The sequence below is a fragment of the Thermobia domestica genome, chromosome 18 (assembly GCF_964235325.1).
Source record: "Thermobia domestica chromosome 18, izTheDome1.hap1.1, whole genome shotgun sequence".
In the NCBI taxonomy this organism is placed as follows: Eukaryota; Metazoa; Arthropoda; class Insecta; order Zygentoma; family Lepismatidae; genus Thermobia; species Thermobia domestica.
Genome location: NC_137471.1, coordinates 21,684,037 through 21,708,438, shown reverse-complemented (window position 1 = coordinate 21,708,438; position 24,402 = coordinate 21,684,037). Strand labels below are relative to the sequence as shown.

At 35.4% G+C, this 24,402-nt stretch overlaps 1 protein-coding gene across 3 annotated transcripts in view; it reads right to left on the bottom strand.

Annotated features, from left to right (window-relative positions):
- Positions 1 to 24,402, bottom strand: part of Hexo1 (beta-hexosaminidase 1) — a 93,959-nt gene that overhangs the window by 45,842 nt on the left and 23,715 nt on the right. Inside the window, exon 1 of one of the 3 annotated variants that reach the window (XM_081746174.1) lies at positions 22,657 to 22,827. The exons of the other annotated variants lie outside the window; for them this stretch is intronic. The gene's annotated coding sequence lies outside the window, so the exon portion shown is untranslated. Of the gene's footprint in view, positions 1 to 22,656; positions 22,828 to 24,402 lie in introns of those variants that run through there. 3 annotated transcript variants of the gene reach the window in all.

Here is a 24,402-nt window from a genome sequence, read left to right as displayed (position 1 = left end):
TTGGTACAATCTTAGATCATTGTACTTAGTGATCTGAGATCACTAAATATTTATATAAATCATACTTCGGAGGAGGAGGACACAGGACAGGGAAAAAGTTATATTGAATTTTTTACGAAGGGCCGCGGTGGCTCAGTGGTAGAGCGTTCACCTCTGGTGCTTGGGTTCCTGGGTTCGATCACAGCCCCCTCCAAGTGAACTTTGTGGTGGACAAATACCGTGTGCGTGGGTTTTCTCGGGGTTCTCCCGTTTCCTCCCACTTTCTTCATTCCACCATTTCATTCATTACTCATTATCACCGTCTCCTTTAACCTAACCGGCATAACCGTGGGACGTAAAACTTAAAAATTTCATTTCATTTCATTTTCAATTTTTTACGATGTAGATTGGAAACATTTAAATTTCTAAACAGACACAATGATGATTTAATACAATCTGAACGAGCTTGATGTGTGATTTCCTCTTACCTTCCGAAATAAAACTATTGTTTGGAACTGCAGTTTACAAAAAATAAGGGAGTAAAGGAGTGTTCCGATAGTTGAATAATTGATTAATTTTTTTGTTATACAATGTTTTAGACTGTTGACTTTGGTCGTTAAAAAGTGGGTTACTGAATGATAAATTCAATTTAAAGAAAATATGATTTATTAATGGTTGCAGCTTTCGTTTTTTTTCTTTCTTACAATATTAACGAAGAATATAGTAATAACAAAAAATGAAATGAAATCTTTAAGTTTTACGTCCCACGCTTATGCCGGTTAGGCTAAAGGAGACGGTGATTATGAGAGATGAGTGAAATGGTGGAATGAAGAAAGTGGGAGGAAACGGGAGAACCCCGAGAAAACCCACGAGCACGGTGTTTGTCCACCACAAAGTTCACTTGGCGGAGGCTGGGATCGAACCCGGGACCCCAAGCACCAGAGGTGAACGCTCTACCACTGAGCCACCGCGCCCCCATAGTAGTAACAAATAGAATAAATTATCCCCTCACGGAATACCAATTTTTACTACCTTATCCACAGCTCAAAAATAGACCAGAAAGAGAAAACAAGACTTATACAACTACCTCCAGCCCCATTCTTTATAAATAGATTGATCCTTGTTGCCTCGGCTTTTGTAAGTTGAAGGAATCCTCCCCGTTGCTTCCACCTACCTTTTTTTTATTTTAAAGTTTATCTTGCCATTTAGTTTTTATCAAGTTGTTAAAAATAATTTAAATATTTATTTATTGAAAGGTTAGGTGTTAGCGGATTTAGATAATTTCATCACCGGTGATTTTGTCACCAAAATATTAGCATGTAGGTTATTTCGCTCACCGGAAATTTCGACATAGTAATTTCGTTACTTGTAACTTTGTCACCAAAATATTAGCATGCAGGAAATTTTGTCATGGTCATTTTTTCACCTTTGTTGAACTAAGTAGAGACAAAGTAAACGACCGAAACAGCTGACCTTATCTTAATCAAAGTTGGAAAACAATTTAGTTGGTGTTCGACTCTGGAAAATCAAAGTTTCGGATCCTCGAAGCAAGAACAAACAGCAACAAAATAACACAAGCAAATGTTAAAAGCACAGGCAAAATGGGCCAGTAATGGATTTATATGTCACTATTTACAAAAATTAAGTTTTGGCAATATTAAAATTTCAGAACAGAAAATTAGCAAACAAAATATAACTTGTAGTAATGCAATAAATGGTTTACATGTTCATTTTCTACTATTCATAACATGATAGGAAACAACAAGCAATTTTTTTTCAAACATTTAGTTCCAGTGTTATACGTTAAGCACAAAGATTAGAGCCGTTTCTGAAAAATCTGAAACACTCTTCTAGTTTGCTGTTTGGGTGGTTGCCCCACAGCATCTTGATGAAGGACAGCTGAAACCGTTGCTTCAACTTGTTGAATTTCATGAATAAGCTTCCAAATAGTTGCGTGGGACATTCCTACTAGATGATGAAACTTCTAGTTCCACAATTCATAAATATTATTTATCCTAGAATTGCTGTTAAAGGTAGATTGGTGAACATTCCAATTGTCTGGGGGATATAGACGGGGCACATTACGCAAACAAAATTCCCAGACCGAGCTTTAACACGGCGATACGTGTTTGACACGTAAGTGCTATCAAAACAGTCCAGAAGTTCCAGCTCTTCCTCCGAAGTCACTTGTATTAATCGATGCACATCTGCTATTGGAAGAAATGCAAATCTGTTTATTTTCTCGCAAAATAAACGAAAATTTTAATTGCTCTTGTACCGTTCTAAGAGTCCAAGCTCTTGGACCTTCCTCCATGTTGACTGAGTCAGGTGAAAAAAGTAACGCTATAAACGAGTTGAATCTCCAAAAGTTGCATTTACACTATAATAAAATCCATTAGCATAGTTACAGGTCCGGATATTCACTAAATTCACTGCACTGATGCACCACCACACGAAACAGTTCTTCATATGAATTTTGTGTCTTGGTCTACATTAGGGCGTATACCTAGTAAAGAAAGTCTCACCTCAAACATTTTTTTTTTTTTTTTTTTTTTGAGCCATTGAAAAGTTGCGTTCACAATCCATGTTTCACTTTTTAATAGGTTGATAAGGCTATATTTAAAGGAAACATCCAGAAATATTTATACGTTTTTCTTCCTTTATAGAAATTTGGTCTCCACATATATCCAATAACAATTTGCCAATGTTTACTCAGAGTTCAAATATAATATAATTCTTTTAATAGCTCTTTAAAAAGGCCACTCTTTTCAAATGACTCTGTTAACTTGGAAGGTCCAAGAGTTTGAACTCAGAGAACGGTACTAGAACGAAGAAAATTTTCGTCTATTCTGCGGGAAAATTAACAGATTGGCGTATTTTCCCATATTTGTTTATTATTTTCTGTTCTGAAATTTTTATATTCGCGAAATTTAATATTTGTAAATAGTGAATAATGAACCCATTAGTGCCCCATGTTGCCTGTGCTTTTAACATTTGCTCAAGCAGACCTTATTTTCTCCTACTGGTGCTTGTTCTTGCGTCGAGTACCAGAAACTTCAATTTTGCAGAGTTCAACACCAACTGAATTGTTTTCTAAGTTTTATTAAAATAACGTAATCTGTTTGATCGTTTGCTTTGTCCCTATTTAATTCAACAAAGGTGAAGAAATAACCGTGACAAAATTTCCTATATGACAATATTTCTGTGATAGAATTACTGGAAACTTTTATCTCTTGTCTCAAATACAATATCTAAAATATGTAACTCTTTATTTAATAAAAATAATATATTTTGATTATGCTGCACAGTTTTGGCAGTTGAAGATTAAAGAAAACAATTTCAAAAACTTTTTCGAGTTCATTCACTGTACTTGTATTATGTTCTAAAAGACACTGGTGATGAAATTATCGTGACATTATTTTCGGTGACGAAATTACCTATATGGTAATATTTTGGTGACAAAATTACCGGTGACGAAATTACCGTGACGAATTTTCCGGTGACAAAATTACCGTCGCCCGGTGTTAACCACTGAGGGCCACAGCGGCTCAGTGCTAAAGCACTTATCTCTTGTGCGTGGGGTCCCTGGTTCAATTCCCGTGCAAATAAGTTTGTGTGTGCAACATCATGTCCGTTGGTTTTCGCAGAGTACTCTCGTTTCCTCCCAAATTTCATTCCACCAATTCTCTCGTCATCATTCACTTGCCTTAATTATTGTATTCTTTAGTCTAAATGGCATAATCGTGGGAAGTTAAACTCAAAGATTTCATTTCAGTATCACAACATGGGTAACTCTGAAGGTGTGACTTCATCTTTATATGCGCCTTTACCTGTGTAAAATAATAATAATAATAATAATAATAATAATAATAATAATAATAATAATAATAATAATAATAATAATAATAATAATAATAATGTCCAAATATTAAATTAAATCTTAAATTCCTAGTCGAAAGACATCAGGTTCGATAAGTTCAGCGAGCCTATATGGGAAGTAGAACCCGAACTGCATGAGCTCCCGCCTAGAATCGAACAGGGCGACCCGCACAGAGGACGCGTACGCTGACTATATAGCCACGGAGGAGCTCTCATAATTTGCGAATTCAGATTAGGAAGTATTGGATTTAAATACCTTTTTCTCTGTGCACTCAAAATTAATTATGAATTTTAATTTGGAAATAGTGTCTCGTTTTGTGCAATAGGAAATATTAGTTTAGCAGAAATCGTATATTGTATGGAAAGACTGAAATTAGATTGGAATGATGATTTCTGGTGAGTCTACCAGCAAACCTCAGCAACGATTCGCGAGGACAACACAAGAACAGGTTTTCTGTTCTGAAAACTATAAGACCAGACCGGGGAGAAGGCCGTGGAAAGGGCAAGAGACCACCTGCTGCTCGAAAACCCTTTCATCTGAGCCGTTTTTACGCGCCGTATTTACGCTCGAAGTTAAAAGCGCCCAGACTTTTCCAGCGTATGAAAATTCGGTACGTAAACGTACGCCAGGTCCCATACACTAACGTATTGACAGCTGCTAACAAGACTAGCGCAAGAAATTTTATGGCTACGGCTGAAAAATACGTTAGTGTATGGCTGGTATCAAAATTCGGTACGTAAACGTACGCCAGGTCCCATACACTAACGTATTGACAGCTGCTAACAAGACTAGCGCATGAAATTTTATGGCTACGACTGAAAAATACGTCAGTGTATGGCTGGTGTAACACCGGCCATACACTGACGTATTTTTCAGTCGTAGCCATAAAATTTCATGCGCTAGTCTTGTTAGCAGCTGTCAATACGTTAGTGTATGGGACCTGGCGTACGTTTACGTACCGAATTTTTATACGCTTGAAAAGTCTGGCTGCTTTTAACTTCGAGCGTAAATACGGCGCGTAAAAACGGCTCAGATGAAAGGGTTTTCGAGCAGCAGGTGGTCTCTTGCCCTTTCCACGGCCTTCTCCCTGGTCTGGTCTTATTGTTTTCAGAAGAGAAAACCTGTTCTTGAGTTGTCCTCGCGAATCGTTGCTGAGGTTTGCTGGTAGACTCACCAGAAATCTTCATTCCAATCTAGTTTCAGTCTTTCTATACAATACATGATTTCGGCTAAATTAATATTTTCTATTGCACAAAACGAGACATTATTTCCTAATTAAAATTCATAATTAATTTTCAGTACATAGAGGAAAAGGTATTTAAATCCAATACTTTCTAATTAGAATTCGCAAATGATGAGAGCTCCTCCCTGGCTATATGGTCAGCGTAAGCTTCTCCGGCGCAGGACATCCTGTTCGATTCTCGACAGAAGCTCACGCAGTTTGGATCTCACTTCTCATATAGCCTCGCTGTCTGAGAGGTCGCTAAATTCAAACCCAATCCAATCGAACATAATGTCTTTCGACTACGAATTTAACATTAAATTTAATATTTGACAATTAGTCCCCCCCCCCCACACACACACAGAGGTCAAGATGGTTATAAAAATGAAGTCACACCTTTAGAGTTGCTCATATTCTGATATTAAAAAAAGAAGTATAACATGACTTTTAATAGCATGTGACCAATTCCCGCCAAACTAAAAATGTCATGCTATTTAGAAAAGAGAGAGAAAGCAAGAGAAGGGAAAGAAAGTTAGGGCAACCAACAGTAGAGTACGCAGGAATTTATTTCGGGAGCGGTCCAAACTCAATTTGAGGGTGTTTTATATTAAAATTCCTAAAATTAGGCTAAATTTACACAAAAGTCGTAATTTTGGGGGGGTCCGAACCCCCAGGACCCATCCCCTGCGTACGTCCCTGGCAACCAACATAAAATGTTACTTCCAGACATACTTTCTCGTTCACTTGGTTCTCTCCGGTCGAATATGAATAAAAATGTCTCCAGTAGCAAAGATAAATTACATTTCACTCTTATGAAGAACACTCCTTCACCAAACAATGTTCAAATTCAGCTTTCTGATATTTTGTTTTGTCCCACGCTACCCGTACAATATTTTTGAAAGAAATCACTACCAGCATAGAGGCTACAGGTACTTACTAGGTATATTTAAGAATAAAAAGTAATAATCCTGACCTTCAACAAGATACTGTATTATCTCGATATCTGCCTGATAAAACAGCAAAAAATTGCGTTTGACTATCGAAATTCGGTGAAATTTTTTTGCTATTTCGACCACCTGCTGCTTGTTATTTTAAGTATCTTCTCAATTTTACAAGAACTTGTAACAAAATACTGTAGGTTCATAAAGTCACTATTTTTTCCCCGTGATCTTAACATTGCTCGTGAAAAAGAAAATGTGTGAAACCGCAATACATGGCCTAATGTTTCTTTCTTTGTGAATTATTTCAAACCTCAGACTGTACATATATTTAAATTTAATATACCTAATAATCCTATTTCACCATTAATGCTGACATACTAAGTCTAAATAGCACAATCATTGTACTGCTCGCTTTAGTGTGCTTGCTTTTCAGCCTAAAAGTTCTAGTTCAATCCAGGGTACCAGCTATGTTGAATATTTTTCAACATTTTATTATATCTCGTCATGATGGGGACTATACCAACACTTATTTGAAAAGCTTAAGTAGACTCAAAACAGAATATACCTAACACCAAAATTGAAATTACACCCATTTGCAGGAAACAGGATTACACTCATAATAGTTCATGTTAACTTGTAGTATGCCATTAAAGCATTTCTCAACTTTTGTGGTGTGGTTACTATCAATTCTTCCCAGATAAACGCTAACTTAAGGTCTATTACCACAAAATATTAAATAACAATGAATATCTGACACTTAAATCATTTCTTTCACGAACAACTCAATCATTTTACTGAGCTCCTCTGTGGCTAAACGGTTAGCGTGCGTGTCTTTGGCGTGGGAGATCCAGGTTCGCTTCCCGGTGGGAGCTCATGTGGTGCGGATTCCATGTTAATCAGTAAGTATCGTCTCATATAGCCCCGCTGTTGAAAGGGACGTTAAATTCAAAATCAACTCAACTTAATCGTTTTATTATGTTTGTAAGTAGCATGTCCATCAGTGTCAGGAGAATTTATATAATAATTGACACAACTTCTTACTTAATAGTGTCATTTTTACTACTAGAGCTTCGAAATTAATTGATATTTAATTGTTTTCAGTTTCGTATAACATACAAGTTTGTTTACATTTTTCTTTTTACTTTCTGCTTAATTCCTTATAACTACGCTTTCTTACAGTGAAATATGTCTTATTCAATGAATACAAGAACTATGAGTACCGGTATTAAAAACATACAATTCGACGGATCTTTACACTGAGAAAAATGAAAATTTAAAATAAAACAAATCTGTTTATTTTCTGAACCAGTAAATGGAAACTCTTCCGACATAGATTGATTCAAATCATTGGTTCATAAGTTGTGAAACAAATGTAATAATAATAATAATAATAATAATAATAATAATAATAATAATAATAATAATAATAATAATAATAATAATAATAATAATAATAATAATAATAAATTTAAACGAACGAATGGATTTGGTTCAAAGTGTCTTTAATGAGTTAACAGTTTAAACTTCATTTGAAAAAGAAATCTGAACTAAGATTGGGTAGCTCAGTTAATTTTAATAAGCAGTTGGATGTTTGTACCAACATGTAGTGAAATTTAAACAAACCAGTCGTTCAGAATAGTTTAACTTTGTTTGAAAAAAAACTAATCTGAGTTGAATTGGAGAATAGAGTGTTGTGAATAGCTAATGTTTGGACCGAATTTGACAAAGTACAAAATTAAATAAATTAAGGTCTATATTGTGGTAAAACTTCGTGATATGCCAAATATCATAGCTATGCCAAATTCATGAAACAGCTATAATCAGTTGTAACAACTCCACATTTTATTATTTGCAGTTTCTTATGTTCCCATATAACATACACGTGCAAACCTTTTTTTAAAGACAAATTTAATATTTAGTATACTAAATAACTATAATAATTTTAATCAAGCGTTAAATTTATCTTACTTTCCGTAATCAATTATAGTTGCGCAAAAACACAGATCTATTCGCTTGCAATGGAAAGTACCAGTGACGGCAATTGAGTATGAACACTAAAAAGGGGGACAAAACACTACTAATAGTAAGGGGCATGTAATTAAGTTATAGTGTAAAGGCAAAAAAGTGGGGGCAGCAATTACCTTCACGCCCCTAATCGCCGATGGACAGCACATTTGTTAATAATATTCCTAATTTAAGTGAATTTTAAGACTTTGTTGAGGAATAATTTTAATTGTATTTAATTAGAACTATACGCTTTTATTTGAATCACTTCACTTCAGATTTACAATTAGTTTCAGTATATTTTCATTAACTGTTAATCATCCAACGATGCGTTCAAACGTAGAATATTCACTAATAGTCATTACATTGGCCAAAAACTTAAATTAATTTGTTTACAATTAAATAAATTATTTTTTTAAAAAAACACCAAATTTGTTATATTTAATTTGAATATGTGGTTTGGTCCAGTCATTTGAATCAATCATTTTTAAATTTAAAAGTTGGTTTACACCGATCAAAAGTGTCTGCTTACTGTGTCAAAAGCTTTTCAGTAGACCTTACATTGAATGCTGTAAATTTCTTATATCTTATACACTAACATGAGAGGCGGACATAGGGCGTATTGTGAAATTATATACTCAGAAAAAATGTATGTGGCGTACTTAAAAACGTAGGTTACATGTGTAAATCATGTAGTTTTAGGACTTAACGTACAGCAAATGTATAACTGAAAAAAGTACATTTTATACATACTTTCCGCATACATGTTTCGAATAAACGTACTTTCTGTACGAACGAAAGAACTGTATATAGGTGGTCAGGATCTCACATACAGATATACTTATGTAACATACAACTGGCGTATGTAACAGACGTACACGTATGTGATATATGGAAGACTGTTAGATGTCATACATCCTGCAACGGCATGATGTAATATCTAAGCGGGGAAAGTCTGTAGCATATGGATAACGTATACTCCGTGGAGGTTTCTGTAGTAAACATAATGATTCCGTATAATTGTACAATATACCGCTGTCCGGATAACGGACTTTTCTCAGTGTATTAATTAATAAGAATTTGCGTCCGGTGTAGGAGAATATTAAAAGTTCGAAAAATTATATATATATATATATATATATATATATATATATATATATATATATATATATATATATATATATATATATATATATATATATATATATATATATATATATATATAATAATATATATATATATAATAATACAATATATTATTATATATATTGTATAATAATATATATTACAATAATGAGGAATATCACAGTCGAATCGATAAGTGTTAGTAAACAATACAAATATTTAGAAGGTGGATGAAAAACAGAGCCGTAGCTAGAGATTTCGGCGCCAGGGGCGAAGTAGAATTCGGCGCCCCTACACTCACCTTATCAAACTTCCTGCCTTTATTTATTTATTTACAAATAAGAGAAACAGCTGTTCTTGTTATGCTACGTTGAATTTTTATCACGCTGCTTGCACAGACTATTGCAACAACTGAAAGTGATCATTCTCTATTCTTTTACAAATAAAAGCTGTTTTCAAGAGGCTTATTTTGGACTTTTTGTTAAACTTACCAAATTGGCTTTGCTGTACACAAATCCACTTTGAGAAAAGTTATAAAAATTTACAACTTTTTACGTTTCATACTATATATAAGAAATGAAATTTTAATACGTTAGAAACTATGTGATTTAAAAATGTTCGAAATGGGTAACAGCATCAATTTCCAGTAATAATTGTAAACTTTTGTAATTTTATTCTGTATGTGACCACATAAAGATGATTTTAATTTTGATCGTTTTACGGTCAAAAATATTTTGTGAAATGTAACGGAAACTTTGAAGAGACAGTATTTGCGAATTTCTTAATATTGATCGATGGAGGTAAAGAATATGTTTAATGTTCGTACTTGAAATCCAAAATGTAGTTTGGCTACTACATACACTATGTGATCAAAAGTATCCGGACACCCAAAAACATACGTTTTTCATATTAGGTACATTGTGCTGCCACCTACTGCCAGGTACTCATTATCAGCGACCTCAGTTGTCATTAGACATCGTGAGAAAGGAGAATGGAGCGCTCCGCGGAACTCACGGACTTCTAACGTGGTCAGGTGATTGGGTGTCACTTGTTTCAGAAGTTTTTACGCGAAATTTCCACACTCCTAAACATCCCTAGGTCCACTGTGTCAGATGTGATAGTGAAGTAGAATCGTGAAGGGACACGTACAGCACAAAAACGCACAGGCCGACCTCGTCTGTTGACTGACAGAGACCGTCGACTGTTGAAGAGAGTCGTAAAGTGTAATAGACAGACATCTATACAGACCATACACAGGAATTCCAAACTGCATCAGGATCCACTCCAAGTACTATGACAGTTAGGCGTGAGATGAGAAAACTTGGATTTCATGGTCGAGCGGCTGCTCAAAAGCCACACATCACGCAGGTAAATACCTCGCTTGGTGTAAGGAGCGTAAACATTGGACGATTGAACAGTGGAAAAACGTTGTGTGGGATGACGAATCACGATACACAACGTGGCGATCCGATGGCAGGGTGTGGGTATGGCGAATGCCCGGTAAACGTCATCTGTCAGCACGTGTAGTGCCAACAGTAAAATTCGGAGGTGATGATGTTATTGTGTGGTCGTGTTTTTCTTGGAGGGGGCTTGCACCCCTTGTTGTTTTGCATGACACTCTCACAGCGCAGACCTACATTGATGTTTTAAGCACCTTCTTGCTTCCCACTGTTGAAGAGCAATTCGGGGATGGCGATTGCATCTTTCAACACGATCGAACACCTGTTCATACTGCATGGCCTGTGGCGGAGTGGTTACACAACCACAACATCCCTGTGATGGACTGGCCTGCACAGAGTCCTGACTTGTATCCCATAGAACACCTTTGGGAGTTTTGGAACGCCGACTGTGCCAGGCCTCACCAACCTACATCGATACCTCTCCTCAGTTCAGTACTCCGTGAAGAATGGGCTGCCATTCCCCAAGAAACCTTCCAGCACTGATTGAAAGTATGCCTGCAAGGGTGGAAGCTGTTATCAAGGCTAAGGGTGGGCCAACACCATATTGAATTCCAGCAGTACCGATGGAGGACGCCACGAACTTCTAAGTCATTTTCAGCCGGGTGTCCGGATACTTTTGATCACATAGTGTATGTTTAAAATTATAGTACTTACTTAATTTCTTAATGACTGAAAATTCTGAATTTAAGGTTACTTTTATTAATAAAAATATTAAAACACACATATATATAATGTGTGTGTGTGTATTTTGTATGTATGTAGATAAATAAAAAATATCTCACAACTAGATATGTAAGCACAAAAAAGAATCCTGGCGATATAAGTAGTTAATGGAGAAATGATCCCAATAAATTTCTTTACATTGGAAGCATTTCATGTCAATGAAATAAAAAAAAAAAAAAAACACTGGTAGCGATCAGTCTTTGAAAAAGACGAAATTCGTGGAGTAAAGTTCTGACCAATTAAGATCCTATTCTACAACTGTTTCACATTCAAGAACGTTATTATTCTCCTTGTTTACCTTCATTTTTAATATTCCCGCGCAAACAACAACTTGTGTGTCTCTTCACTCCTTTCATTTTTCATACCTTTATTCTCACCGTCATGATTAAAACGATTGGTTAGAAAAACGTGATTAACTAACCAAACTCATCATCATCAAAATGCCGAATACGTACGTATGTAAGACAGTGACCGTTTCTGATTTTGAAAACGCTCTTGTTTACACTGTAAGTCATTACTTGGCAGCATGTATGTCACATCGTCATTAAGAAATCATATATAATAGCTTTTTTTTAAAGTAATAAGTAAAAACTTGTTCTAACTGTTATTGAAACATTTGGATTGCGGGCGTAGCGAGCAAGAAAATTTTTAACAAATCTATTTTCATTTCCAATACTTTCCTTTCTTCTTGCTTCTTCGGCACCCTCTTGCTATCAGCGCCCGGGGCAACCGCCCCGCTGGCCCCCCAACTTAGCTACGACTCTGATGAGAACTATTCTAAATATAAAGCAATCTATTCTACAGTTGCTAAATGGATAAGGGATAACGCAAGCACTTATATATTTAAAAATTAGTTGTATTAAAAGATATTTTAACTTCCAAAAACTTCTTATTATGAGCAAATGTATATACTATCCAATGTAATGTAGCATGGTGCATTAATATCGTCACTGTTAGAACAAATGCTATGCTTCAGAGATTGTGAAAGAAAACAGGAGAGTGAATTAATTGCCGCATTTCATATTAGTAAAGTACAACAATACAATTGATATTGTTTTCATTTGGTTATATCCCAGATTAAGTGTTAATTCGTTTTCTAAATATAAAATTTTAATTATTCTAGATATTCTTTGTAACTTTTAAATAGCTTGTCAAGTCACACTTCGAAATTAAAACTTGGTTTGTTTGTACTTGGAGACGGTTGACTTTCCTTCTTTTTGTTAACCCTTTCATTAAGGACTAGATTCTACAAGAGCAGCAGATGTGCTGAGCATATATTACCCAATAGCAGTGCGCGAATTAGGTTGTATATATTTGAAGGGGGATAAAATAGTTCCTAACAGGAGATAGTTGATTGCTTTGTGAGGGACCAATGTTTCAATTTGTTGCTTTTGGAAGGGATTAAAACAAAATAGAAGGAAATTCCGCCCCAGGATTCGCACCCTGCCCTAAAGGCATAAGTGGCACAAGCTGGATGGTAGGCCCTGATTCCATGAGATATGTTACGCCACAGAGAGTAGATTTATTTATTTATTTATTCGAGAAATCTAACAATTTTAGTGAGAAAATTTATTAAATTGAATTACTGCTTTCGCAAAATCATGGATTTAGCTTTTGTTTTTTCTTTCTTTCTTTCTTTCTTTCTTTCTTTTTTTTTTAAATCTGTCTGACTTAACTTTGTTAAAACATTCTATGGGAATTTTCACATTCCGATACTATGAAAAGAAATAAAATGTACTCCTACATTGAATATCACTTGCTAGTCCAAATATTTCTATTGTTTTGTTCTTTCTTTTTATTCGTTTCCTTAATAGCATAATGTTTATAGGACCTGCATTTAAAACATAGATCTGTCCTGTTCAAACAACTTGAGCAAACTGGAAAACGACCGCGTGCTGAAACAACAGGCAAAAGGAAGAGCGAAAACTGACCGCTTCTTTTCCTTCTTCTTTTACGCGCCTATTTTTACGCTAGGTGTATGGGCCAACTTACGGACCGAAATTTACGACATCATTTTACGGACCGAAAATGCGCGCTGAAAATACGCTAGTGTATGTTGGCCTTTACTCGTGAACTGTAAATGAGGGTTCAAAGAGCCGCTGGAGTTCCAGATCATCAGCAACCTCTGTCGAAGGTAACGCTGCAAGATGTTCGTTTTGCTCTTGGAATCAGAACAGAAAAATCAGATTTACAAGTGTCAGATGCAGTAAATACATCTGTGGGGAGCATACGGGCCCAAAAGCAATGTTTTTTGATAAGTTATTTTCAGTAAAAAGCTTTTTTGTAGTTAGATACTTGTATTTAGTTACAAGTTTTTTTAGTAGACATTTTTTAAGTACACCTATTATTGTAGGCATGTAATTACGTAAAACATGCAATTACCACTAGCATACGTATATATAGTACGTATGTAATATTAAAGTTTGCCATAAATTTCAACGTTTGTTTTTCATTATAACCCAATTTTAGCAATAAAAAGAAAACACGGTCTCTAAGTCCGTGCGCGGGTATTAGTGTAACTTTTCTAGCGCGGGTAACGCAGGGTTAACAAAATCATTTCTCGCTATATCTTACTATTTGTGGTGCAAGTCTATTATATCTCAACAAACGGACGGACAGTCGGATACAGCCTTTCTGTAGTTTTAACGTTACTTACGATTTTGCCATAGTTTTGAAATGTAATAAGCTCGTACGTCGTATGTTCTCCTCCGACACAAGAATGAAATCAATGCTTGCGTGAAGTACAGAATGGATGATTTTATGATTATTGAGCTGACATATAAGTGAACTAAGGCTGAAGAGAAAAACCTTGACCCCAATGTTCTATGCGAAACCACGGGTGTAGATGGCGTGTGTGATCGTTACATTGGTCACAGTCAGCGACTGATACTAGTGCAATATTGATGACGTTGCGTGATGAGGACGTAGATTGCGATGGATAATTTCTTCAGGGAATTATTTTATGTTTTGCAGGACCATTAATTCAACTTTAGTTTCTTATTACATAGTGCATAAAAAGAACTTCTTTTCTGATGTACATCGTTTTGCCTTCCGAAATTTGATCCCTTCATGATATCGAAAACTAATTACGAAATGCACTTTATTGCAAGCAGCACTTAGGTAGAATTATCACAACAGAAAAATGATACAATTTTAATAGGAGTATAGGGCTTCGAGAGGTGAGAAGGCTTTGTGAAGTGTCATAATCACAAATAAGTATATTAAGTTATTAATCAGCAACTTAGAAGAAATAAGAAAAAGAGATTCTCAGTTTAACGTGTATGAATGTATGTTTATATATATATATATATATATATATATATATATATATATATATATATATATATATATATATATATATATATATATATATATATATATATATATTTGTTTGTTTGTTTGTACTCGTTTATCTCCAGAACCGGTTCACTAATTGAATAAGACAGTGGTTCACAAACTTTCCGATAACACGGACCCCCTATTCACTCAGGAAGTGATCTGCAATGCTATCTGAAACTTCACATGGCATTAAAAAATATATATACTAATTAGAATTATCACTGATAAGGAAAAAGATCAAGAAAAATAATGCAATAAGTAATTTATTCTAAAGATACGTGATTATTTCCTAATGAATGAAATTGCAATTGAAAATACAGCAAACTTTCAAGACTGAGAATCAGGTTTTTTTTTTTTTTTTTATCTAAGAAAATCCACTTGATAAACAATGTTCTCCAATGTGAGGTCACTAATGTGAGGAATGAAATTCTTTGTGTTTTTAAATATTTGTATTGAAATCTAGAATAAGTTTTTATCACCATCAAACTTAGGTCCGATTTCACATTAAGACGAATTCGCTTTAAAGTTTTAATACTGCAAAGAGCAGAAAAGGTCTGCTCACATAAATATGTAGTAGGGAAAGGCATCAAATGTTGCAATGCCCTTTTTAGACTACTCGATATACTCACAGCGCACACGCGAACCAATTTGGGTCAAGAGTTACTCGAAGTGGCAGATCTAGGAACATATTTTGGGAGGGGTTTCTCATAGATTTTTTTTTTTAGAAATCCCAGAATTAGGGGAGAGGCTTATGCAGGGCCGTAACTTGTGGGGGGCAGGGGCAACTGCCCCTCGGGGAGGCTTCTCGCCGTTCGAGGGGGGCCTGCTTTAAGATAAAATTTTCTTACTCCATACACGGTACGAACATGAAATTATAAATGAAGCATCAAACAGGTTCACTACATTACATAAACAAAACAGCACACAAAAGGTAAATAAAACAAAAACGAATCGTAGGCTCATTTCAGTAAAAATGTCTACAATTAGGGACCCTAGAAATAATATTTATTCATATGGCTTTGAGATTTGTCAATATTGTCCCCTTAATTAATTTGTCATGTATGGAACGGGCCCAGGGGCGTAACTAACGGCCCTGCAGACCTTGCCGTGCGGAAGGGCCCACATGCTCCGGGGAGCTCATAAAGAGTAAGAGAAACATGGAAAGAGGGGGACCAAGAATTAGAAAAACAACTTTTACTATTATTACTGCTTCCCCTCCCCCAGAAAAATCAAAGTTATGGTGTTGGGCTTATGTTTATAAGTATAAGAATGACTAAATTTAATTCTTAAAAAAAAAGTCTGGAATTGGTAGTAGTGGTGGGAGCTTTCCGCCACTTGAAGACGGAATCCATGAAATTCCGAGGCATCATGTAGTTAATGTACAACAGCTTTTGAAAAAGTGCCCTAACAAAGAATTTCTCTCACTTGAAGTAGTCCTATATAACGGTTGACCGGCTTCAGGGCAGAAATTTAGTAAAGTAGGAAAACATTTAAATTTACAAACATAGGCATAACTTCTAATAGCTTTGTTTTTGGTAACTGAAAAAAATACTTCTTGCATAACAACTGTGAGTTCCATTTTATTACATCAGATTTCAACATTAAGGCGTCGCGGACCCCCTGGCTAGGTCCCACGAACCCCACTTTGAGAACTACTGGAATAAGCTATTCCCAACGAAGGTTTAAACACATACAAAATTTGAAAAAAAGTAATAATTAAGTTTTAAAAATAAAATAATTTCTACAACGGTTGAGAAAATATCCTAACATATACCGCAAAAATAAATCAACAAAGTAAAGTGAGTTGCATGCAAGCAAGTGGGAAGTACACTTTTAAGCTCGCTTCCTCCAAATGATTATCTCCAAATGAAGAAGCATTGGTCATATTTTGATGCGGTCTTCACTAATTGAAAAAGCTATTCCCAACGAAGATTTATACACATATTTTTTTTTTAAAAAAAAGTAATAATTAAGTTTTAAAAATCAAATAATTTTTACAACGGCTGAGAAAATATCCTAAAATATACTACAACCAGAAATTCAACAAAGTAAGGTGGGTTGCATAAACCACGGGATAATGACATTTTCCAGCCAACTTTCTCTGAATGACTTAACACTAATGATGGGTATTAGGTTATTGGCGATGTCATCACTGTTTATATGTCGGTGTTGCTAAACTTTTACCAGAATATCATCCATTTTTTCTGTGATTGATAGCCTATTGCCAGGAGCATTATGAACATCGAAACTTCCCGAATGAAACCGAATGAATTGTCTTTTAGCTGTTGCTTCTGCTAACGTATCTTGCCAACACAAAGCACAAATGTGTTCTCAGGCCTGTGCAACACTTCTAACGTTATCGAAGTAAAATTGCCAAATGTAGCGCAATTTTGCGGGAAATTTCACTTAATCTTCGTAGCGCAATACCTTACGTATAATTATAAGAATTCTAACACTATTTGCACATCTGCTAGCTTCAACTCTCAAATGACGTTAGGCCAATTTCGCTGTGACTTATATACTCTGCGATTTGGGGTAGTAATGGCGTTTCGGGAGCAAAAAGGAAATTTACATTTTAGACCACGTGACATTTTGATGTGGTTCTCACTAGTGTAATAAGGTGTTTTCAAGGTATTTCCCCTCACAGGTAAATTTCCTCCTTAAAAATACAGATTTTTTTTCACCCGATGATTATTTCTCCAGAAAGCGAAATTGCTCAAGTGGTAAAGTGTTGGCTTCGCCTTCGGGAGATCGTGGGTTCCATTCCCGCTGCCGACCATCCTGACTGGGGTTTTCCAGTGTTTTCCTCAGTCCTACCAGGCAAATGCCGGGATGGTACCTACTCACCAGGCCCTGTCCGATACCTTCCCAAATCCTTTCCATTGTTGTTGTTAGATATCCAGTATAAAATGGCCTTTGAGCTGTATCTGGTGATTGTTAAATAAATAGATAGATATTCTGCAGACTCAAGTTAAAAACTCCCCCTGTAGCTATATGTACACTAAAAATAAACTAAATATACAAATATAGTTACTTAGTTACAAAATGCGTGAACAAGTGTGTAATTTTGCTCCTGGAACAAAGAAAGCATGGTTTGGTAGAATATGTTTGATTACTAGTACATTAATACTCTCTATATGTAAATAATAGTAGAAATGTCACGGGATAAACAATGTTTATGCAAAATTTTTGAAAGTAAATGAATGAATGAAGTATAGAATGACGAGCAATAGTTTCAGTATTGTCCAACGGTGCAGCTTTGTGTATAATTTCCAGGGAGAGCGAGATCGTATGTATGTTTCGTTTTCAGATATTCATGCAAATATATCCAGACTTTTGGGTGATCAAGAAAATTTTGGATCACCTTCGCCTTCCCTGGATCGGCGCCCATGATATTGTCTCAGCTGATTTATGCCAGATCTTTGCACGGGGAGAATAGGGTTAATGCAATAAATAAATAAATAAATAAATAACCCTCAAAGATCTGAAAGGTATGCAACACGGACCACAAGGTAAACGGTTGGACTGATTACGTCACACGTACTTTGGTTCACTGTACATATATATGTACTTTATATATTTTTTTCCGTAAATTTCGATCCTCCAATCTTCCCTCGAGTCAAAAATCGAAAAAAAGGATTTCATATACAATTATAGTGATCGCAAGGAATCATGAAGCTTGATCTAGATTTACCAATTTCATCAGCCAATAGAATGTGAGGGTGTTTTCCGGTAGTCAACCTCCAGCAATGAAATTTTGCCAGTCTTGTCTCTCGCGATAAACAGAGAACATCTGATGGTGCATTGTCCTCACATTGTCACTAAGTTTAGTTTTATTGTTTTTTATTCATTTGCTATTATTATTGTTACACTTTAATTGGAATAATAGTTAGTGTCTGTGTTATAGACCTTTTAGTGATGGTTTTTGTTGCTCGTTCACCATGTCTTGTGTTTTTGCGACGTTGTTGGTTCGCTTCTGTTGTTTCACTTTCTCTGACGTGTCCCTTCGGGAAGGCAGTTCTACGAATTGTACCGAATTCTTCCGATTTATCACATGTGAGTTAAAGCAGTTCTATGATTCGTGTAGAGCCCAGGCTTCATGAGTCGTCACGATTATTATAGATCTGATGAATATTTATCTATCTATAAAATCTGGTACCTGTAGGTGATTCCTCTATGGGAAAATCTGCTGACGGACACACATAAACATAGTGGCGTAGGGAAGAGGGGCCCAGAGGGGCCGGGCCCCCCAAAGAGGTCCGACAATGTACTTTGGTACTGTGATGTTTGTAATTTTTTATATATTTTTATGTTTATATATTTTTTATTTATAGTTTTTCTATATGTCCCTATAACAGCACTTGGCCCCCCCAAACACACATCCTGGCTACGCTACTGCATAAACATATATATATATATATATATATATATATATATATATATATATATAGGGATGCGCACGAGACGAGTCGAGACAGAATTTTTCTGACAAAATTCGAGCCGAGACACAGCTCTTCCAATAGAGAAATATACATTTTTCGAGTCGAGACATTGCTTTTATAGCACATTTTCGAGACGAGACAGATTGTCTCGTGCGCATCACTACATATACATATTTTAAAAAATATTTAATGGAGATGGTAATACGTCAGCAGAAATGGTTGACAACCACTGCTATACAGTAACAGAAAGTCGAGATTTTACAAGGACAAACCATTAATTACGTTAACAGGCGTTAGTAGCCTTGAAATTCTTCAAATTATGTTCTTGTCTTAATTACTTTGGTTATGTCAAGTCAGAAATGATAAAAAAAAAGTGCGGTAAACAATTTGGTGATATAAAAGTATTTTCCTACACATTAAAGGGCTATCCTTTAATTAATGGTGTTGAGGTCAGGGAGGCAGCTACGGGGGGTTTACCGGGTTCGGACAGCCCAGAAAAAAACTTACTAATTCACCATACTTTTGTACACTTTTTCGATAAAACTATTCTTGTTTAATAGAGAAATGATTGATGTAGCATGAAAATTTAATTTTACACTTCATCTGTACTCTTTCTCTTATAAAAACAAACTAGTTCTATCATTTTCTTTCTGAAGATATAAATGGAGGTATTTTACAATTACGTATCGTCTTTTCGAGTGCAGAATAATACTTTTTTAATACTACATACATGTAGTGGCTTGTAGTATTGTATACCCCCTCCCCCAAAGCTTGGACCCCTCCTGATAAAAATTTCTGGGTGCGCACCTGTGCTCGGTAGAACCGAACGATATTTAACAAAAACAAGTGTTTTAACATCTTAGTCTTGTTTAAACATGGAAAAATACTGACTCTTGCTGGATATAGGTTTTTTTTTCATAAAAAGTAGGCATTTAAAAAAGAAAAAGATTCTGTGACTTTCTTATTCAAGTACCACTTCCGTTACCCTGCACTGGATTCTACAATTATTGAGAAAGTGCCTTAATAACAGTCACTATAGTGCTGCCAAAATGTCTTAAGCCGTGGCAAAAATGCGAACTGAAGCTCATACCCTCACACACCCACGCGTTGAGCCAATAAGGGTTCAGCTGTTGCTAAGCGAGAGAAAGCGAGTGGAATTCCTTCAGCTGCTTGCTACGGAAGACTAGGGATCAAGTCAATGTGGCATATTTATAATTGTGAATCCTATGGTCCGCCAGGAACTGGTTACATTGATTGATGTTTTATACTGGCATTTCTTTGGGTGCTAGAAAGTATAGTTATGCAACCCAACATATTCATGGTGTCAATTTGGTTTGCTAAGCACCTAATCAAGTACATGTAAATTATGCATCTTGCCATATACATAGGTTTTTGCGGGTTACCTAAATTCAAACTAGCAGACAAGTAAAAGGTGTCATAAAATTTACAAATAGATACACATTTTTGGTTTCCATATAAAATTTCGTTTGCATTTCCTTGTCCGTATGAAGTACTATTTTTAGCTTCAGACATTCTATTAGAACCTAGAATAACTTAAGACCACTTTACAAAATTAAATATATTAATGGCAATTTAGAGTATAATGTGAAAATAACGCAAGTAAAAATTATTTACAGAACTCGCACTTCCTTTACTTTTATCATGACCGGCCTTAGCCAATTTACCGCCCACTACAATGACATCATTGGCCACCCCTTTCTCCAGAAAGAACGAATCTTAAAAATCACGATTTTAAGCATGCTACCCCATCATAAACAACGAACGGGGAGGGGAAAGCACTCGCACTCAGAAAGGCCTAAACATTACAAATAAAATCTCCTTGTGTTTTTTTTTCTCTAAATAATAATCTATTATATTAGAGAAAGATAAAGCAAACACACCTGCAGAGGAAAGATAGTAATCCTTTTATAGAATTCAATATCAAGCTTCAATCTTAATATATCAGTTTGCTAGTTTTTATATCAAAACTGTGATAACTAACTAAATGGAACAGGTTTTCGCTACTGCTCGAGAATTGAGTTCTTATATTTGACAAGAATCAAGTAATTTATGATGGGATTTGTTTGACCATTTGCTTTAGCACTGTCCACGTGACCTTAAACTAATGTGACCTAAACATGATTTATGAATGTGGTATTCAAATAGAAGGTCGGTCAGCTTAGTAAATTTAACTACCATCATCATGAAGTCTGTTTCCAACAAGAAATATTTTATTTTAAATGATATAGTTATTACAGATTTTGCAGCTCCTCGAAACTTGCCGCGTGTTGCATAAATGATAAGAGTCGGCCATGATTGTTATATCATTCGAAAATGTTTGAAATAGGAAACTGGTTTGGATATGGCTCTTTTATATCTCTCTCTTCCCCGCCCGTGAATTTTAACAACCTCTATAAATGTTACGTATAGGCCTATTTCGCGTTATCGCCTTCGTAAAATGTGTGTTTAGCTCTTGAAATGTTGGTAACTGAAGCTTTCGTTTATGCATAAATTGTAAATGTTGTTGTGCTTAAATTGTAAATGTTGTACATAAATTGTAAATGTTGTTGTTTCAAAAAACCTAACAACTCCATTTTGAGAATAGTTGTTGCTAAACACTATGAAAATATTTACTAAAACAGTTTTGTCTCTAAGAAAATTACTATTTAAAGCTGTAGAAGCAATTCGTTACAACTTGAAAAATCTACTGCCTTCGTCTTTTTTTTCCCTTCCTACTTAACAACATAGTTTTCTTTGATTCTTAAATTTTTCGTGGATTTTTCCTTCATCAACAGTGTGTTATTTCGTAGTGTGATGAAAAAAGAAAGACAGAACATACTGTTCTTTCTTCATTAAAATTGATTTTTTTTAAAAAAAAGACTAAAACTTTCCCAGGCAAAAAAGCTGTGGAAAAAACGCGGTTTGAAAAAGTTTTTTTCTAGACCTCGCACCTCTACCGCCATGGCGGTAAAATTGTGGCATTTGTGTAATTTCGTAACGGTACCGCCGCACCAAATTTTTGACGGCAGACCGCCACGTTTCACGGTCGATCCGACTACGTCTTACACATGGGGTAAAAAGTGGAAGAAAACCAGAATCCACACTATGATAGATATATCATGAGTTTACTATAAACTTAAAAAATATATAAATAATAGCTTAAATTATTTTGGTTACTGAAAAAAAAAAACTTGGGAGCTAGCTCCCCCCTGCTCCGGGCTAGATCCGCGACTGCGTCCCAACTTCTTCCTTATCTCTCTACAGTACTATTACCGCAACTGATAGAAATTTCCTATCATTTCCAGTTTCAATGTTGCCTATCTTACAGAGTAATGAGGTACACAAGTCATATGAAAAAGAAAATAAAACACAGGGTCCATAAGATAGGGATAGTTTATCAACTTTTCAGGCAGGAGATCAACTTTTTGACAGGTTTAACTGTATAATGCTGAAAGACGTAAATTCCTTGTCTATAGAAATGAGAATCGGCTGAGCGTCCCTCGTGTGGTTATTCACGGAAAATCTATGAAGAAGTACTTACGTTTAGATAACCCTCCTCTGCAATAGCAAGATCGTAATTTGATGTTCAATGTCTTCGTTCAATAAGCAAAACACAAAAACACTTTTAGTTTGACAAAACCTTAGATACAGTATGTTTATATAGTATACTGTTCAGTAACTCACTCAAGTATTTTTGTAAGTTGTTTTGGCCTTACTTGAGCAAAACATGTACGAGTTACAAATAATTTTTTTACATATGACCTAATTACATACTGTTGCTAAGGATTCACGATTACTCAGATACGATAAGCTATCAAAACAAGATCTTATCTACTGGGAGTTTTCCTTCTCAAAATAGTGTTTGTTATTCACGCAATATTACCAGATGATAAGTTAATTTTCTACTCAAATCCCATAGTCTGTTTCCAACTCAAATGCTAATTGTCGTCAGAGGTCAAATGCAGACGTTACTTTTATACAAAGATTTAAATCTTTATTAACACCAATGGCGTATGTAAGGAAGGTTACAACATATTATAGAAGAATAAAGGAAATCTTATTGAGATGTGAAGGCAAAAAAAAAAAAAAAAAAAACTACATGTGTCCTGGAGTGCAATTACTCTTGAAGCTTTCACTGATGAAAGCAAAATATGACAACACGCAGGTTTTCGAAAGGAGAAATATGAAGATGGCGATGACATAAATATGTTTGCATCCTGCTTGCTTTCTCGTAATATTAATTAAGATTTCCAGTACTGTCTCTCCCGCCCTGGACTCCGAATACTACAGAACTTGAACAATTCACAATACGAAGGAAAAGTGTTTAGCTATTGTTCAAAAACTAACACTGTTTTTTTTTTTTTTTTTTTTTTTTTTTTTTTTTTTTTTGCTTGCTTGCATTTATTACATCATTTGGATTTGATTTGATTTGATCTTTTAGTTTAGCGTCCCGTTCAGCAGCGAGGCTATATGAGACGTGGACCTACTGATTAACGTGGAATCCGAACCACATGAGCTCCCGCCGGGAATCGAACCCGGGTTACATCATTTGGAGTCTTTGCGGGCGGGTACACAGGTTCAGGGTCGGACGAAACTTGGCAACATAACGATGGATGGATTCTGGCTGCGGACTTCAGCCTCATTACTTCAACATTATCCCTACCTTCAGAGCTTCGGCAGGTGGAGGGAATGTCATGATCAATTCTAATGAGAATGGGCACAGTAATGCTGACATCCTAGACGTATTTGATGAAAACTGTGGTTCAAGGCGTCTTTCCACTTTGTCTAATTTTCATTAAGCATAACACTTCTTCATCTAACATTCATAGTTAAAAACTATATCCATAATTTCAGGCGAAATGCGAATTGACATTTGCCCTAATTTTCATTTCGCCTCACTATCTAATCAAGGAGGAAATGCCACTTATATATAAAGTTCTGATAGTGTTTGAAAGCAGCACTGATATTTCATAATAGATGTCAGCTCATTCACGGTTTGTTCAGCTCGGAAATGTGACATGGTAACTTTAAGACGTTATGACATGGTCACGACGTTTCTCAACTAAAAACGATAAGTTTACACTTTTATAATACTGTTCTTTATTTTATAATACCTTCTTTTTTTTTTTTTCCTACGACAGTATTCTGTAAGTTTTATCAATACATTTTGTGTTACATTTATTTACTAACTGTACTGTTCACCTGGAAACTACGCTGTTATGAACGTTCTGGGAGATGGGGATGCGCACGAGACGAGTCGAGACAGGATTTTCCTGACAAAATTTGA